General features: G+C 41.8%; 1 long non-coding RNA gene across 1 annotated transcript in view; it reads right to left on the bottom strand.

The window, feature by feature from the left end:
• Positions 1-13,074, bottom strand: part of LOC122464757 — a 30,749-nt gene extending 17,675 nt beyond the window's left edge. The window contains exons 1-2 of the long non-coding RNA XR_006289094.1: positions 12,868-13,074; positions 11,703-11,706 (exon numbers count right to left, since the gene is read on the bottom strand). This is a non-coding gene — a long non-coding RNA (uncharacterized LOC122464757). The remainder of the gene's footprint in view (positions 1-11,702; positions 11,707-12,867) is intronic.
• Positions 13,075-16,364: the final 3,290 nt, after the last annotated feature.

The following is a 16,364-nucleotide window of genomic DNA, read 5'->3' as shown; positions in this document are numbered from 1 at the left end:
GAAAAACTTCTTAACTGTAAAAACAGTAGGATAATGGAACAGACTGCCTAGGGAGACTGTGGAAATTCCTTCACTGAAGGTTTTCAAAAGCAGTCTGGATAGGCATCTGTCTTGGATTGTTTAGACCAGGGGTGGGCAAACTTTTTGGCCCGAGGTCCACATCTGGGTATGGAAATTGTATGGCGGGCCATTAATTCTCATGAAATTGGGGGTTGGGGTATGGGCTCCAGCAAGGGGTGCAGGCTCTGGGGTGTGGTCAGAAATGAGGAGCTCAGGGTGAAGGAGGGGGCTCTTGCTGGAGGTGCGGGCTGTGGGGTGAGGCTGGGGATGAAGGGTTGGGGGTGCAGGAGGGTTCTCCGGGCTGGGACCAAGGGGTTCGCAGGGTGGGAGGGGAATCAGGGCTGGGGCAGGGGCATGGGAGGGAGGCAGGGGGGCAGGCTCTGGGTGGAGCTTACCTCAAGCAGCTCCCAGAAGCAGCGGCATGACCCCGCTCCGGCTCCTACGCGGAGACGTGGCCAGGCAGCTCTGCGCGCTGCCCTGTCCGCTGGCGCCGCCCCTTCAGCTCCCATTGGCCATGCTTCCCAGCCAATGGGAGCTGGGGGGGCAGCACTTGGGGTGGGGACAGCTTGTGGATCCCCCTGGCTGCGCCTACATGTAGAAGCTAAAGGGGGGACATGCTGCTGCTTCCAGGAGCCGCATGGAGTCGGGGAAGTCCCTGACCCCTCTCCCCAGCTAGAGTGCTAGAGCAGGGCAAGCCCTGGACCCCGCTCCCCAGTGGGAGCTTGAGGGCCAGATTAAAACATCTGGAGGGCTGGATGTGACCCCTGGGCCGTAGTTTGCCCACCCCTGGTTTAGACCCAACAAACCCTGCATCTTGGCAGGGGATAAGACTAGATGACCTTTGCGGTCCCTTCTAACCCTATGGTTCTATGATTCTACATGGCAAGAAACCCTACCGCAATAGATCTACACATGGAGAGGACTATCTACTCAGGGATTTCCTTCTTACCACACTGGAGAAGGGCTTACACTGACTGAACCTCCTCTTGGTTCTGGGGAGGGAGTTTCGCTGGTCTAGAGATCTGCTTGGGGAAAGATGGCCAGAGGAGTGGGTGAGCAGGGCAGGGTCCCAGAAAATGTACATCATACCCCCCATTGGTTTACTTGCCATTACAAGGAAAACACAATTACAGCCTGGGGCTGAAGTATCTTTCCCATTGCCTTTTCCCTTCCTTTCAGTCCATGATGGGACATACTCTAAGGACCTAAGGGGAATTCCTGATAACATGGCTTCATTGGGATACTTGCTTCCAGAGAGCTGGGGCACTGGAGGTGAAGAAACACAGGTCTTTTGTGTGGATGGCTCTAGCCCTCTTGCTGATCACCCTGTATCCCACTGTGCTCAGGGATGGCTCCTGCAGCTCATTCAGTGTGGAGATAAACCTCATCCACCCCACTAGAATGATCAGGGAGCAGCTCCATGAGAGGTTCTGTGTGAAATTTCCTATCTGAGACCACATCCATGGGCTTTACTGCAGGAAGCACATTCCAGCCCACCAGAATAATGGATCAGGGATTGTTCCTTCTGTGTGATTGGGTTCCATAAGGCTCTATCATCACAATTTCCTGTCCGTTGTGGCTGTATATCAAGTACAATGGATTTGGCTGCATCAACACAGTAAACTGTCATAGGACTCCAGAGGATTTTTTTAGGATGGAAATAAAATTATGACTATGTTATTGTTATTATTAATATATTATTTGTATTACTTTAGTGCCTAGAAGCCTTAGTCATGAATCAGGACCCATATGCTAGGTGCCATACAAACACAGAACACAAACATGGTCTGTGCCCCAAGGAACTTACAATTGAAGTATAATACAAGAGACAATGGAGGGATGGACAAGGGAGTACAAGAAAGCAATGAGACATCAGCCAGTTAAAGTTAGTTATAGTAATCCAGTCAAGTGCTGCACTTCGAATGACATTTTGTTTTTTAGAAAGAAGCATGTTTCCCCTGTGAATGCAATTCACTGTGACCAAGGAGTATTGACAAAAACATTTGATTTGATTTACCTTTTATTTCTATATTATATTTGTCCTTGCTTACTCTGACCTTTGTTTAGAAATACAGTCTATAAAAATAATTGATGTTTTGATAAATCAAAAGTAAAAAAAGACTAATGTATGTTCGATCTGTCAAAATCCAACTTTAACTTACACTTTGCTGTGTGATCTGCCTTTTGGGCTGTTTCTTCCCTTTTTCCCACTAATACTTCTTTCTCCTTCTCTACCACCAATGCTACCTCAATGATTGTTTTTATTTAATTTTCCTTTTCTCAACTCTTTAGTTCTGCACAACTATATAATACTATGTATACTTGATAACAAATGGTTATGAAGGCAGCTGTTTTGCCTATAGCCATCCCAGTAAAATCAGTATCAGACAGAGAAGTTCATCTGGTGATTAGGGTGTTAGCCTAGGACCCAGGAGACTCAGATTCTATTCTGTACTCTACCACACACTACCGGTGTGACCTTGGGCAAGTTCAATTCAGGAGGGTGGTATTATATCCATAGGCCCCTCATTTCCCAAACCTCTATTTAATATTTTTCAATTCCTGTCATCTATACCCAGCCAGTCAATAACTGAGTAACAGTCACCCAGCTCAGGATATTGGGTTTTTTAGTTAATTAAACAGAAAGTTAAACAGAAAGGTTAACTGCAGGTCATCTTCCTACATTAACTGTAAATAAGAAGGTTTATAAGATAAGAAAACAGCACAGTTGACCCAGGTAAATTATGGCTTACAGTAAATATATCTAGAGTCCATCTCTTCCTGCTGGGATGGCAGCAGCTCCTGCAGGGCCCCTGGACTTGTAGGCCCCCAAGCACTGCTTGGGTATGATTTACCCTCCTAGCTTCAGATCCTGAGCTGAAGTCAAGAAGTATTCAGTGCCGTTGATTTGAACCTCCTAATGTGCTCTCCTAATCCAGGGGCCTGACCTAGTGCCCATCACAATGCAGAGCTGCCTGCAGGTGTTTTAAATTGTGCCATCTGTCTATGGCCCCCACAAGACTGTTTTGGTGGCCAGTGCATAGGCACTAGGACTGGCCCTAGACCAAATACGCCCCAGCTGAGGACTGTCTTTGGCACCCTCCCTTCCATTTGTTAAACTTTTGAATACCTTATTTTATTGCATTTGTACCTCATTTCACAACTTTGATGCACAATTTGCATGCATGATTTATCTCTGTCATATAAAACAATAAATTTGCACACTCAGATCTATAAATCTGTATTTATTCCTGCCATATAAAAGCAAATAAAAAATTTGTTTCCTCTAAGCTTATAGAAACTTTTTAATTTAAGAATAACTGAAATGTACTAACATCAATACCTGAAACATTATACTTCAAACATTCTATATTCTGTTTTGTTGTCGCTAATAACAAAAACAGTATCTTGACCCTGGCACCCCCTAAACCCAGCATCCCAGGTGGTTGCTTAGGTTGCCTGCCCTACATCTAGCCCTGATAGACACACCCTGGCTATATCCCTTGCACTGGCAGAGGAGTAATGCCACACCATGTAAAATATTCCTCTGCACAGGGGAAACAGAGGAAAGCTGGTTTTGTACATGGCAGGAGCTGAGACAGTAATCCCAGTGATAATCAAAACGAGCAGGCTTTAGACAATTTTTTTTTGCAAACTATATTTCCTAGGAAGAACAGTAGATGGCACACAATAACCACTGTATTGCTTTTTTACTTGGCTTAGAAACCAAGGATCAAAGCACCATCCAGAAACTGATAAAGTACAGGGCATAGAGTGACAGGTACAAGAAATGCTGTAGAAACTCAGTGAAAATAATGTTTTCTTTAAAACCTAAGTCTCCCCTATTACTATTAAAATTTAGTATTTATTTCTAATTTTGCTCAGTGGGACAGCCTCATAAAGTAAATGCATATTTTATTTTTGGGATGGTCACAGGGGACAGCAATGTCAATACAATAAAAATCATAATGCAGGACACAATGTAAGGCCCAATCTATGTGACAACACCTGGAGTACAATGGCACACCTTGGTGGTGTAAGTGTCTGTCACCTGGATTCCCTTGCAGGAGCAGGGATTTGATCACTCACTTCAGTTCATTTTCCATTGACTATGTTTTCCTAAAATAAGAGCTCCAAAGACAGAGGGGGACAGATACAGTAGCTATTCCAGCTATTCCAGCCTCTCGAGGTAATTTTAGCTCTGGAAACTCTGGCCTAAACAGACTCCTTTAAGCAAAGGGCCTCTTTGCAATCTATAGCTCATTAAAAAGCTTAAAAGTCCAAAGTTCAAAAATAGCTTGTAATAATCAATAAAAAGTGTTAAAGTGTTTGCTTTGAAATGGACTCTTTAAGTATATTTTCAAAAGACTGGGCCAAACCTTTTCCTGGTGCCGCTTCTTCACTGCAGTCATTGATGGAACATCAAGGCAAAATAATGGATCAGCTAATAAGAGCAAATAGATGTTAGCAGCCCAAGGATAAAAAAACCATAGCAAGAACCAGTATTGGTTTATAAAGAAACAACATCTGACAAACCAAACCACTTTATTTACTGATTCACAAAATTAGAGGATGAAAGGAACACACTAGATGCAATTTATAATAGGCCACAATTTAATCCAGGATTTACATAAATGAGACACAGGGACCTTTTAGTTCATGCCCACAGCAGCCACAGAGGGGAGTTACAGTGCAGCACACCACCATAGTCTCAAGGCAGGGCAGCGTAGACCTGCCACAAAATCCAGTGTGAGCTTGCAGTGTCATTGGGCTGTGCAGGGTGCGGGGGGAGCCAAACTGCCTTGAGGTTACAAAGGCAGCATATCAGAGCAATGAGGAGATAATCTCTTTTTATAGGACTCTATCAAGACTGCACCTAGACTGCACTTACTCTGTACAGTTCTAGGAGATATTCAAAGAACAGCAACCAAAAGGATTAGGGAGCTGGGGGGGGGGGGGGGGGGGGGGGGGGGGGAGGGAGATTAAAAGAACTTAATATGAATAGGTTGGCTAAAAAATTAAGGGGAGATTTGTTACCAAGTATCTGAAGAGTGCAGACATCAAGGAGGGAAAAGAATTCTTTAGGATGATCATCAAAGAATTCTTTAGGATGATCAAGGGAATATACTATAACTAGGTGTAACAGTAAACAGTATGAAATAAAGCAAAGGTATATTTTGGCCAAGTATCAGTGAAAAGTGTCCTAGGTTTACTAGACTATAACATATTCAAGAGATGTGATAAAACCTCATTATTTGCATCATTTACAACCCTCTCTAGAGTGTTTTGTATGGAACAATTTTTCATGGGCAGAGGGATGGAAGAGATGAGCTAATATTTATGATTCATACAGCTTTGGAAAAAAAATAATTATTATTGCTATTTTCTATTTATATAATCCATAACTGTGCGTGACACTTTACAGACCGAAAAAGAAAGGCACTAATCCTGCCCCAAAGGGATTACAGTCCCAGGCTCTGATCCTGCAATCACACTCATGTGGATGATGCCTTGTGACTCTGCAGAACTCCACTGAAATCAGTGGAGCAAAGGGTCTGCCTACACAGATCACATTTCAGGACTAAGGCCTATGTTAAGACAGTTTTAAGACAGACCATTTGAATACATGCAGTTAGTGTGTAAAGAAGCACAGCAAATGATTACACAGAGCCTTCAAGTTCTTTTACTGAGACAGAGAATGTTGGTCTGGACACTAAGGGTGAAATCCTAGCCTCACTGAAGTCAAAGGCAAAATCCCATGGACTTCAATGATCCTAGGAGTTCATCCCATGATTATACCTGCTGCTTCTTTTTTTTAAAGTAGCAGAGATCTCATTTCTTAGGAGTACAGGTAACAGGGATCTTAGTTCATTGTCTCTAACAATGCTTATCAGTGCCAAATTCTGTACACAGATTATTAGTGCATGTTCAAACATTCTTATTTATTACTAGAATGGACTTGTTGGCCTGACTAACCTGATCTGTCAAGTGTGTCATTAACCTGATAGAGGAGAAATGCCCTTCCCTTTTTCTGAGAGAGAGGTGATTGGAAAGCACTGACTTTTGAAGATATGGCTGTCTTGGCCCAATATTGCATTTGTGAAGAGTGGCCAGAATTAATTAAACCTGATCTCAGGATGATGAAAAGACAAAAACAACTTTGTCATGTTTCAGGCTTTAACTGAAAAAGAAAAAAAGAGTCCTATCATATAGTAAGTGTGATTGTACGTAGTGCAACTGTGAAGAAAGCTACTTTGGGGGGAATACAATTTTAATTTTGGATCTTTACTTTTATTTTATTTTTTTACATTAAGAAATTGCTTCAGATTTCATGCACCTGAATAACACATATTCTGCTAGTGCCCAAGCAGTATTGCAGTTAAGATCTCCTCTAAATTTTCCGTTCAAACAAATTAACAGGATCATCCCAAATCAATATCTAATTTAGAGAATATATTCAAAAGTTACATAGGCTTGAAGTCTGGTACTAAGTTGAGGGAGTGAGGCCAAATCTCTATCCCATATTCTATAACAGGGGTTCTCAAACTTCATTGCACCATGACCCCATTCTGACAACAAAAATTACTACAGGACCCCAGGAGTAGGACCGAAGCCTGAGCCCACCCAAGCCCCACCATCCCAGACTGGGGGGACCCAAAGCCAAAACCCGAGCCCCTGGCAGGAGCAGGGCAAAGCCAAAGCCTAAAGGCTTCAGCCTCAGGCAGGGGGCCTGTAACCTAAGCCGTGCTGCCCAGAGCTTGAGCTTCAGTCCCAGGCGGTGGGGCTCGGGTTTTGGCTTTAGCCCCAAACTCCAGCAAGTCTAAGCCAGCCCTGGCAACCCCACTAAAACAGGGTTGCAACCCACTTTGGGGTCCCAATCCACAGTTTGAGAACCCCTGTTCTATAACAACCTTACCTGGGTTACTAGTGTAGGGAGAAGCAGGAAGCTGATGCACAAGAATGGGCCAATATTTGAATACAAGTGTTTCTTATATTAAAGAGAATGGGGAAAATGTTAACAAGCTTTATTTAAATATTTTTCCTAAACATAACCCTAATTAACTCTATATAACAATAAAAATATACAAAGCATTATATGGCACTTTCCATCAGTAAGTAGATCTCAAAGCACTTTACAAAAGGTGTCATTACTCCCATTTTACAGATGGGGAAACTAAGGTATAGGGAGGTGAAATGATTCACCTAAGGCCACCTAGTAGGCCAGTGGTTGAGCCAGGAATAGACCCTGGGCCCCCTGCACCCCAGTCCAGTGTTCTATCCACTAGGCATACTGCCTCCCCTACTATCTGTATTTTAGTATATTTAAATTCATAGTAGGATGACTAAGCTGTCTCTTCATTTCAATATTAATGTGTTGGTATATCCTTCAACTACAGGACTCAGTTGAATGAGGCAATAAACTGAGCTGATTGGGGTTTCTGAGCACACAGACTTCATAGGATCAAGCCCACATTTTGGATTTCTGTGAAGGCTCTTATGTGGGAAGACTATAGCAGGAGCATCTCTTGCCTTACTTTCATGGGAAAGAAAGAAACAGGTCAGAGGAGAAAGTGCTGCCACCAGAGGCACTCCTCCACTCTCTAGGAGGGGATTAGATGGGCTGTACGCTGATCCCAGTCCTCTGTGGCTCTCTTCACACAGCTTCTAACTTCTTTGCTATTATTAACTTATGTGCAAAGCCTTATGACTCATTTTGATTTAACCTAATTTAAAAAAAAAAACTTTTTGGCAACATTTAATGAAACAAAACAAAAATCATAGCCTAACGACTCATATAACTGTGATAATGAGACAATCCCACATTCAGCAATGCTGCCCTGCCTGCTAGAAGTATTACACAGAGGAAAGGCAAACCACACCTATCATATAATTTATATTTTGAAAGCTTGTGCCAATACTTTCAGGCTGCTGTTTTCTTTTACTGTCAATCCAAGTGAGCTTTGCAAAACTCTATTTTCTTGTTTCTTTAAGTCATTAAAAAGAAAAGAGAAAAGAGAATGCATAAGAATCCCTCCAAAAACCTTAAAACACACAACAGCTATTAGAATCAATAGCAATTTTGTCTTTTGAAATATAGTTTTATAATTGCTGTATATTCTGAGCATTTTTGTTTTCAGTTCTTAAATTGAAAATAAACCCAAACTGGAACAATTTATCCAACCCCTTCCCAGTTGAACTTCGAGGAGAGGAGGAAATCTTAATAAAATGGGCTCCAGTTTTTGGCTTTTTTCAAACATTACTGATGATATTTTGCACACACAAAAACCAAACAAATTTCCCTTGGCTTTGACCAACTCAGTATTCATCATCGGTATTAGCAACTCATGGAAAAGTCTCAAAGTCCTCATTGATAGAGTCTAATTAAGGTTCCATGTTTGTCACAGAGGTCACGGATTCCATGACTTTCCATGGCCTGTGCAGCTGGCCTGGGAGCCACCTGAGCAGCTCGGGCAGCCCCTGGGCCAGTCGCACCGGCTGCTGCTGGGGCAGTCTCAGGCCCCCCAGCAGCAGGAGTTTGAGTGTGGCAGGGCTCAGGACAGGGGACTGGCATGCGGAGTGGTACTTACCTGTGGGGGGCTCCCTGGAAGGGCGACAGGCACTCTCCTCCCAGCTCCACGTGCTGCCACTACCCGCAGGCACCGCCCCCACAGCTCCCATTGGCCATGGTTCCCAGACAATGGGAGCTGCAGAACAGGGGTTTGGGACAGAACAGAGGTAGCACATGGAGCTAGGAGCTGGAAGTCATCGCTTCCCAGGAGCTGGGAAGGGAGCCTTCCCCAGCCCAGCCAACTCTCGCCTCCGCCAGCACCTGCGCAACCCCCAGGGTCACCCCCACCCCGCAAGTTTTAGTCAGGGGTATATAGGAAAAGTCATGGCTAGGTCACCGGCCATGAATTTTTGTTTACTGCCCGTGACCTGTCCATGACTTTTACTAAAAATACCTGTGATTAAAACATAGCCTTACTTATAATGCCAGAAGGGATCACTAGGATCATCTACTCTGCCTTGTATAATACAGACCATAGAACTTCATTCAGTGATTTCTGCATCAAGCCCATAACTTCTGAAAGTTGTTGATAATGGGTGAAAATCATACACGTGTAAAGGGCCTAAGCAAGACCCTCTGTACTGCAGAACTGCAGAGGAAGGATCTGAAAGTAGGTCGGGGAGGAAAGCCACTGGAGTTACATTTGTATGGATCGCATGGCCCAAATCCCTATAGGGCAGTGGCAGCAGAAGGCATTCTAGCCCACTAACTGAAATCAGAGCTGATTTCCCCAATGCCTGTGGAGTTCCCCACACAAGCCCTATTATTCTGCTTTTTCTGGGAAGAGGCCTGGTTAATTTCACCCTGTGGGCATATTTCTTTTTAAATCAGTTAGATGAAATTGTATGTTAAAGAGCAGAACAATTCTATATAGACTAAAAGTGGATGTTTTTAAAACATATCATTTTATGTTCAAATGCGTTGACAGAAATAGCATAGGGTTGGTTGAATAATTGTAAAAGAATCTCTTTCGTGCATTGTGAGAAAAGGTCCTTATGTTTCTCAAGTGATCCAAACCCCAAATAAATCCATTTTACTCTGTATAGAGCTTATAGAGGGTAAACTCATAAATTGTCCACCCTCTATAACACTGATAGAGAGATATACAGCTGTTTGGGCCCCCAGGTATTAATCACTTACTCTGGATTTATTAATAAACAAAAGTGGTTTTTATTAAGTATAAAAAGTAGGATTTAAGTGGTTTCAAGTAATAACAGCCAGAACAATGTAAGTCACAAAGCAAAATAAAACAAAGCACGCAAGTCTAAGCCTAATACATTAAGAAACTGATTACAGGTAATATCTCACCCTCAAAGATATTCCAGTAAGTTTCTTTCAGAGACTAGACTCGTTCCTAGTCCAGGCCCAATCCTTTCCCCTGGTAAAGTCCTTGTTAGTTCCAGCAGACATCTCAGGTGGTAAGCAGGGATTTTCTCATGACTGGCAGCCCCCTTTGTCCTGCTCCACTCCCTTGTATAGCTTTGGCACAAGGCAGGAATCTTTTGTTTGTGCTTGTCCCCACCCCCGCCTCATCAATGGAAAAGTACAAGGATTAAGATGGATTCCAACATCATGTGACATGGCCACATGTCACTGTGAGACCCGTAGTGTCCATTCTTCCTGGGTTGGCCCACATGTACACAGGAAGGTTTGCAAGTAAATAGCCCATTTATAACCAATTGTCTGGGTCAATGGGAGCCATCAAGATTCCAAACCACCATTAATGGTCCACACTTTGCATAATTACAATAGGACCTCATAGTTATACTTCATATTTCTAGCTTCAGATTCAAGAATGATACATGCATACAAATAGGAGGAATATATTCAGTGGCTTATAACCTTTCTTATGATACTTTACAAGAGAACTTTTGCATAAAGCATATTCCAGTTACATCATATTCACACTCAAAAGCATATTTCCATAAAACATATGGAGTGCAACGTCACTCTATCCTCTTCTAATAAATAAATAAATAAATCCATAGCCACTTTGCTTTGCGTGAGACTCCTGTGCTTGGGTTTGGCAGAGCCAGTGTTATGGAGAAAGTGAAAATGCTTAACTTCTACAAAACGATATGAGGTACCAGGCTGAAAACTGATAAATTTGGAACTTTCACAGTGACTCAAAGCTGGGGGAAAGTTTAACGGATTGAGCATTCGAGTGGTAGTGAGAAGAATTGGATTCTTTTCATAGAATCATAGAATCGTAGGACTGGAAGGGATCTTGAGAAGTCATCTAGTCTAGTCCCTTGCACTCACTGAAGGACTAAGTATTATCTAGACCATCCCTGACAGGTGTTTGTGTAACCTGATCTTAAAAATCTCAGTGACGGAGATTCCACAACCTCCCTAGGCAATTCATTTCAGTGCTTAACCATCCTGATGGGAAGTTTTTCCTAATGTCCAACCTAAACCGCCCTTGCCGCAATTAAAGCCCATTGCTTCTTATCCTATCCTCAGAGGTTAAGAAGAACAATTATTCTCCCTCCTCCTTGTAACAACCTTTTATGTACTTGAAAACAGTTATCATGTCCCCCTCAGTCTTCTCTTCTCCAGACTAAACAAACCCAGTTTTTTCAATCTTCCCCCATAGGTCATATTTTCTAGGCCTTTAATCATGTTCTTTGCTCTTCTCTGGCCTTTCTCCAATTTGTCCACATCTTTTCTGATACATGGCACCCAGAACTGTACGCAATACTCCAGTTGAGTAACTTTTCCTGACTGTAATAGTTTTGCTGTGTGATTCTGGGCAAGTCGCTCTGCTTCTGCATCATTAACCTAATGTAAAAATGTTAATTTGTATCCACCTTTGTAAAAGGCTTTGAGATCCAGTTGAAAAGGGCTGCAAATTATTTTCTGAAGTATGTATGCATCTTCGGGTATCTCAGTGAATGATTGTTCCCTGAGGTTTTTGTTCAATCTAGTTTTAAATGCCCCACTTTATTGAGCTTCAATCACTTCACTTGGGAAATGATCCCGCAGCTGAATACACCTCAATGTCTGGAAGCTTTTCCCGATGTTCAGAATAAGTCTCTTATTCACAGTTTCATCACTTTTCTCTTAGTGTTACTCCTCTTTACTACACTAAATAATTCCTGTATTACCTTTAGTATGATCACTCTTCAGATATTTGTAAACAGTTGTTATGTCTCCCTTCCTTCTATGTCCTGGCTGAGTAAAAGCTATGTGGTACATACTTAGTTCTTAAATCTTTCCTAATAAGTCAGTGTTTCTAGAACCATGATCAGACTTGTTGTTCTTCTCAACTCTGTAGATGTCAATATCTTTTTGGTAACATGATATCTAGAATTGACATTTTCAGGTGTAGTTGCACCAGAAACCCCATTAAGTGAGCTGTTAAATGTTTGCTCTGTGAGAGTTTGGTTTGTATAAGAAGTCCAAAACATTGCAAAACTGGTACATAAACAGGAACAGTTGCTCACATTAGATAGATGGGTCTCTATCCTATTTATCATTACTCATGTGATATCTTAGCCATCTTTTAATTTACACAGACATTCTTATCCACATGGCAGCAGGAGAAAATTACGCTTGAATCAGTCTGGCAGAAAGTGGAAAGTCTACAGGAGTCTAGTCTGGTCTTGGCACTGATAGTTTCTTGCACTAGACCCTTCAGATGAAAGGAACTGAGGGACCATTAGAGAGATGGGTTATTTATATCCTTTCTCTATAGAATATTGCACAATTACTTAACTGTGACGGGTTCAGTCACAGAGACCCCCTTGGGACTGTCACTTGATGTGCTGAAATTACCTGTGAGCCCATTTTCCCTGCCATCTTGGGACTTGCAGAACCCTGTCTTGTTGAGCCAGACACACTAGCCTACTGCAACACAGATCCAGGGTCTGGTCCGTGCCCCCAAAGCTGCAGACTTAGGTGACCTGCTGAGCTATTTTCAGTTATCTCCAGCCGCCAGACACCCAGTTCCCAATGAGATCTAACCCCCAAATAAATACGTTTTACTCTGTATAGAGCTTATAGAGGGTAAACTCATAAATTGTCCGCCCTCTATAACACTGATAGAGAGATATGCACAGCTGTTTGCTCCCCCAGGTATTAATCACTTAGTCTTGGTTTATTAATAAACAAAAGTGATTTTATTAAGTATAAAAAGTAGGCTATATGTGGTTTCAAGTAATAACAGCCAGAACAAGGTAAGTCACAAAGCAAAATAAAACAAAACACGCAAGTCTAAGCCTAATACATTAAGAAACTGATTACAGGTAATATCTCACCCTCAAAGATGTTCCAATAAGTTTCTTTCACAGAGTAGAATCCTTCCTAGTCCGGGCCCAATCCTTGTCCCTGGTAAAGTCCTTGTTAGTTCCAGCGGACATCTCAGGTGGTAAGTAGGGGTTTTCTCATGACTGGCAGCCCCCTTTGTCCTGCTCCACCCCCTTGTATAGCTTTGGCACAAGGCGGAAATCTTTTGTTTGTGCTTGTCCCCCACCCCCGCCTCATCAATGGAAAAGTACAAGGATTAAGATGGATTCCAGCATCATGTGACATGGTCACATGTCACTGTGAGACCCGTAGTGTCCATTCTTCCTGGGTTGGCCCACACATACACAGGAGGGTTTGCAAGTAAATAACCCATTTATAACCAATTGTCTGCGTCAATGGGTGCCATCAAGATTCTAAATCACCATTAATGGCCCACACTTTGCATAATTACAATAGGACCTCATAGTTATACTTCATATTTCTAGCTTCAGATACAAGAATGATACATGCATACAACTAGAAGAAATATATTTGGTAACTTATAACCTTTATTATGATACCTTACAAGAGACCTTTTGCATAAAGCATATTTCAGTTACATCATATTCACACTCATAAGCATATTTCCATAAAACACATGGAGTGCAACATCACACCCCAGAGGGAATGAATAGAAGAGGTAATCATCAAGTGATCCATCCCCTGTCACCCTTCCCAGCTTCTGGCAAACAGGCTAGGGACACCATCCCTGCTCATCCTGGCGAATAGCCATTGATGGACCTATCCTTCATGTATTTATGTACCTCTTTTTTTAACCCTTTTATAGAAATTATTAGGCCTACAGATAAATATCTGAAATCCTTTTTATCCCTAAAAAATAATGGGATTCTTACAGAGGTATGGAACTGGAAAGGAAAAATATAATTCACTTACATAATTCTTAGCAAATAAAATGCTGACATACCTGAAGGACCTGTAGCTTTTATTCAGGCTACTGAGGTCAACAACATAGTTGCCTGTATAACTCCTGAATTCGGCCCATAAAGTTTGAAGATATCAGGAAATATCTACCTCATTTAAAAGAGGTATTTAATGCCTTGAGCGTTAGAAATTACAGATTGTTACCACTGTGATTTAACTAAAGATGATACACTTCTGGTACACAGGAAAAAGAGGGCCACTTCCAAACTGGTCACTTCCAGTGGAAAGAGAATGGCAGATATTTAGAAACTTATTTTGAAAAAATATCATTTTATATATATAATTTGATCAAAACTCTGAATTGCAGCATTCTACAGGTGCTATAATTACATCATTTTTCATTCTTACTGTATAGGTTCCTTTGAGAAATAGAAGAACAGAGTATTTTATATTTATCTATTTAATAATGTTGGAAAGAACATGAGGTTCGCCAGGTACCACAGAGGAAATTTAAACAGGACTAGTGCTAAAATTCATGCTCTGAACAAAGGTAGGCACTGGAATGTACATGTGGTGGTGGTTTTATTTTCTAACAGAAAGAGGGTTCATGCCATATTTATAACATTCCCTATCGTTTGTACATTGAGAGAGGAGTGGAGAAGTATGCCTTACATATCATGGATCACAAAAAGCCAATCAACAAGTGCAAAGGATTCTTGTAGGAAGTTAGATAGTTGTGCAGTCTCCGCTGTGATAAGGTTAAGCCTCCTTTTCACATAGTGTATAATTTTTAAAAGTGTCTTAGAATTTCCAAAAATAAGTGGGAAAAGTCAGACCAACTTACATCACTTTACACAGCACCTCTGAATTTGGTTCACCATGTCCAATTAAACTGAAATCTGTCCAAAAAATTCTTGTCTTACACATGAGAAATTTCAAATGATTTTGGTGAGCTATAGTAAAATACAAGGGGATTCAAATTTAGGTTTATAATAGAAAACGAGTTACAGTATTGACTATGGAGAGACTATCCTCTCTCAGTGATAAATCATCACAAGAGGTTTATGTGCATTAATTCAAAGCAAAACTGCTCTGCAAGAGCATCAAGTGAAAAGATGTGCACATTACAACCAAGATTTCACAGTATCTTTGGGCTGGATTCACAACAGGAACTAAGAACAGGAGTACTTGTGGCACCTTAGAGACTAACAAATTTATCTGAGCATAAGCTTTCGTGGGCTAAAACCCACTTCATCGGATGCATGCAGTGGAAAATACAGTAGGAAGATATATATATATATACACAGAGAACATGAAACAATTGGTGTTATCATACACACTATAATGAGAGTGATCAGTTAAGGTGAGCTATTACCAGCAGGAGAGAAAAAAAAACACCTTTGGTAGTGATAATCAAGATGGGCCATTTCCAGCAGTTGACAAGAACGTGTGAGGAACAATAGGGGGGAAAAATAAACATGGGAAAATAGTTTTACTTTGTGTAATGACACATCCACTCCCATCTTTATTCAAGCCTAATTTAATGGTGTCCAGTTTGCAAATTAATTCCAATTCAGCCGTCTCTTGCTGGAGTCTGTTTTTGAAGTTTTTTTGTTGTAATATTGCGACTTTTAGGTCTGTAATCGAGTGACCAGGGAGATTGAAGTGTTCTCCGACTGGTTTTTGAATGTTATAATTCTTGACATGATTTGTGTCCATTTATTCTTTTATGTAGAGACGTCCGGTTTGGCCAATATACATGGCAGAGGGGCACTGCTGGCACATATCACATTGGTAGATGTGCAGGTGAACGAGCCTCTGATAGTGTGGCTGATGTGATTAGGTCCTATGATGGTGTCCCCTGAATAGATATGTGGACACAGTTGGCAACGGGATTTGTTGCAAGGATAGGTTCCTGGGTTAGTGTTTTTGTTGTGTGGCGTGTGGTTGCTGGTATTTGCTAGAATCAGGCCCCACGGGGATTCACAAAACCCCACTCAACTATCCCAAAGTCCTGCAGGCATCTAAAATCACTTGGCACCTAAATATTTGCAGTAGAAGTTCCCTAGGAGCCTATGTTTCTGCCTCTGTGCATGCAGGTTGCATTCCCATGCCAGGTGTCCGCACACCTAAGCCCCAGAGCAATGCATTAACTGGAAAATATAGGCATTCCTTTACCTATGTTGCCATGGGACCTGCTCCAATAAGTTTGCTCAGATTAGGCCTGTACAGACAAGCTTACACAAAATGGCTTGGGAGTGAAAGGGGAGGAGGACCTTCCTCATAACTTTTACACCTGTGGTTAGCGTTCTAACTTCGGATGTGTGAGACCTCACATTTCTTTGGTCCAATGTTGAAGCTATTCCACAAGAAAGGTGGAAGACCAGGTTCCAGTCCCCCTGCTTCAATTGTTTTTTAATTATTTATCCACAGTGGAACAGCTTCAACAAGAGAGACTGATAGAGCCCCACAACAGAATATCCTATACCTCAGTGATTATAGCACTCACCTGAGATGTGGCAGATCCCTGTTCAAAACCATTCTCACCATGGGTGTCCCACATCCT

The sequence above is a fragment of the Chelonia mydas genome, chromosome 2 (assembly GCF_015237465.2).
Source record: "Chelonia mydas isolate rCheMyd1 chromosome 2, rCheMyd1.pri.v2, whole genome shotgun sequence".
Lineage (NCBI taxonomy): Eukaryota > Metazoa > Chordata > Testudines > Cheloniidae > Chelonia > Chelonia mydas.
Note: the sequence above shows the minus strand (reverse complement) of the source record. Positions and strands in the feature narration are given on the sequence as shown.